Source organism: Ips typographus, unplaced genomic scaffold (genome assembly GCF_016097725.1).
Source record: "Ips typographus isolate SLU unplaced genomic scaffold, UJ_Ityp_2.0 IpsContig112, whole genome shotgun sequence".
NCBI classification, from domain to species: domain Eukaryota; kingdom Metazoa; phylum Arthropoda; class Insecta; order Coleoptera; family Curculionidae; genus Ips; species Ips typographus.
Window position 1 is genome coordinate 85016 of NW_028098536.1, and position 3398 is coordinate 88413.

The 3398-nt window shown below is 34.4% G+C and overlaps 1 pseudogene; it reads right to left on the minus strand.

Annotated features, from left to right (window-relative positions):
* Positions 1-441: 441 nt before the first annotated feature.
* LOC145739385 (uncharacterized) lies at positions 442-3398 on the minus strand (annotated as a pseudogene).

Sequence of the window (3398 nt, forward strand, 5' to 3'; positions counted from 1 at the left end):
TTTTTAAAAAAACTCCATTTTAATTTTATTTTTTATTTGCTAATATAACAAAGTACGTGGTAACAAATTAACTAATACTTATTTAGAAATTAATCAAAAACATTACACAAATCTGAAACAATGAAACCATCCTTCAGTTGGATGATATTTATCTCTCTATAAATTTTTCCAAAACTCTAACCGGTTCGCTGGAATGATGCTTTGCAGATTTTTGATGATATTGTCTTTTTTTTTCTTTTGCTATCCCACAAGGCAGTTCACATTGTTTCGCCTTGTTCATTCCGGCCTTCTTGATTTTATTTTGAAGAAAATCCATTACGTACATATTTTCTGTGGTGTCATTTCCTAATTTGTATTGTCACGACTAGCGTGACGTGTTGAATTTAATTCAACTTATTTGCCTGGGATCTCGTTTCAGAGTGAAAATAAAACACAGTTAACTCTACTATCAAGTTCTATTAAATAAGTACCTTAACCTAACAACTCCTAACTTACTAACTAATAAAATAACAGGTTTCCTAACCCAACGAAAACGTTACTAACTCCCAATAAAATCATAATAAACCAGCGTAAATCAATACACAACATAGAAGTACAATAAACATACTTACATCTCTATAGAAGACCGAATCTTGGAGAGAGGCTTGTCACTTGGAGCGCGTTCACGAATTACTTTACTTGAGCGTTACGGACATGTCTAATTGACATTTGCGCTTCGGTCACTAACGTGGTGCACAGCAAAACTGGACTGGCTGGAATGAACTGAACTGAACCCCTCTCTAGGGTACAACTTCCTTTTTATAGCATTCCAGACACTGGTTCCACCAATCAAAATTCTCAGACCTGGTCTCGTCTAGCCGACGACTCGTGACGACCTTTCGACCCTCGGTACTTGGGAAACATTCCACATATTTCGCAATTCAGCAAATGCATTATAAGTGCAGTTGCACTCTGACCGCATTCCACAATTTTAATGTTTCCGCTCAAGTAATAAATTTGATTCATTATCCTTCGTGACAGTATTTCAACGAGAAAGTTCCTCTAGTAGCAACAATTTGAATTATATCGGATATGAACGGGCGTGGTTCACTGTTTTTAAGTTTCGTTTGTGAAGAAAAATCCTGTCATTTAAAAAAATCACAAGGCGTCATTTCCTTAATGGTAACTTTACTCGAATTGGACTCTTGAAGGGCTCCGATAAAATCGTAGGTTTTTTTCTGCCTTTTTAGTGACAGTTCCACCTGGTGGTGGAAGCTGTCAGCCGACATGAATGTGTGTCCAGGTTCAAAGTATTTTATAATGATATCTTCTGCAGCTATGACATCAGAATTAACAATATAAACCAAGAAACTAAATAGTGTCCAGTTTTTATTTTGTCCGGCGCAATTATCTACCCAGAGAATTAAATGTTTTGTGTCTCTAAAATGTAAGAAGAATGAATAAAATATGCTTATTATTTCTTCTTTCGCTCGGCCGGCGATTCCTTCATGCCAGAGACAGGCAAATGGTATTATATTATTATGTTTTTGTAATTTGCCTAACGGAACAAAACTTTCATTGAACACGGTTATTCTTTGCGTAAATATAGCTTTTTTAAACATGTCCAATCGAGGTAACATTATCACTTTCTGAAGATCTACCGACATTATGATAGTATTTGAATCTGTATTCTCGACATCAATCCGGTAACACTTTCGTGATTTTTCTGCTCTGTTTATATGGTCCTTCCAATTCTTACATGTTTCACACTCCATATTCAAATTTTACAAATTATGCTGATTATTATGCAGCTTAAAACCCTCACACTGCTCGCACTCTTCATGGCCAAGATTGGTAAATGAAATATTTGAATTTTTTACCATTTTGCGATAAACCTCGTAAGAACATTTATTTTGAGAATGAGATTTATTTTCGCGGTAATGAAAGCTTTCAATATGATCGGCAATACTTGGGGAATTTTGGTTTTACATGCTTTTCTCCCACGTTGATCCGTTGAAATGTGGTCGAAGTGACGATGTAGGTGTAGAATCTATATTCCTTTTATAATCCAATCATTTTTCTTATTATAGCCCAAGGTTGTCAAAAAGAATAATTTACATACATTTTGTTTTTGTCCGTTTGCGTCTTTTAAAAAATATTGAAAAGTATTTTTTCGTTGAAATTCATCCGTTTGTCTTACCGATGTTCTTCTTTTGACACCTGTTCTAGATAAAGAATTTAGTACAAATGACTTTTGTTCGATCCAGTTGAACTCCCAGTATAAACAATTAATTTCATTTCTTCTCTCTTCACTAATTTTTGTTGTACATTTCTTCTTACACTTCTCACTACTGCAACCAGGTTTCACCGCATGTTTTTCTTTCAAATCATTCTTCCTTTTCTCCTTTCTTGTCGCTAAGCTCTTATTAAAAGTTCTTCGTTTCCTTACGTACCCTTTTTTCGTATATTCGAAATTGATTTTTTCTACAGCTAAAAATATTAAAGTGAGACATTTGGACTAAAATCGCATTAAAATAATTTTTACTTTCCACGTTGTTTCCTTCCTCTTGGCGCTCTTCTCCCTCTTCATTTATTGGATCGTTCACTTTACATAGCCCTACTTCCTCTACGATGTTTTCTGACAAAGACACGTTAGTGAAATATCTTTCGTTACATACTAGCAAAATATAAATATTCTTACCATTGTTAGAATCCAAATCAGTCTCTAAAATTGTATTTTTAGAGCCAGAACACTCAGGGGCATTTTCTTTGGTACTGTCACTGTCTGAGTAATTACTCTTTGTTTTGATTGGATTGTGACTAGCAGATTCAAGATCTTTTGAGCCACTAATAAATGTTATTTTAAGGCTATCATTATCTGCATTGGGTTGAAGGCAAAAACTTTGGTCTAGTAAAACAAATTCATTTTTTTGATGGCATCAATGGTTTCTACTTGTTGAAGGAACGTCCACAATTTGGGAGCGTATCAGCAGGTCTTCTTGTATTATGATATTAGAATTTAACAGTTCCAGTCTAGTTTCATCAGAAAGTTGTATTCCGTATTCGGTATAAATAGGAAAATTCTCCAATTTTTCACACTGACTATCGCTCAAAGTGTTTGGTGCTTCATATGGCATTTCCGAGACAATCGACGAATAAGTAACATTCTGCAGTGACGTAACTTTAGTTTCATCATTACCTTCCATGTCTTGTACCATTTTCAACATAAGTTTGGTTCTCTTCGACATTATCTAGATTATTCACAATATAAAAGTAATTATTAAAATACATAATATAATTGTTGTAGATATGTTCTATATGTATTTTGAGACGAGTTACTCATTTGACTTCCTGACTATTTGGGCTAACGTCTCAATCTCTTCAAAAAATGGTTGGTTGGGATGGTAGAATTTCGCACT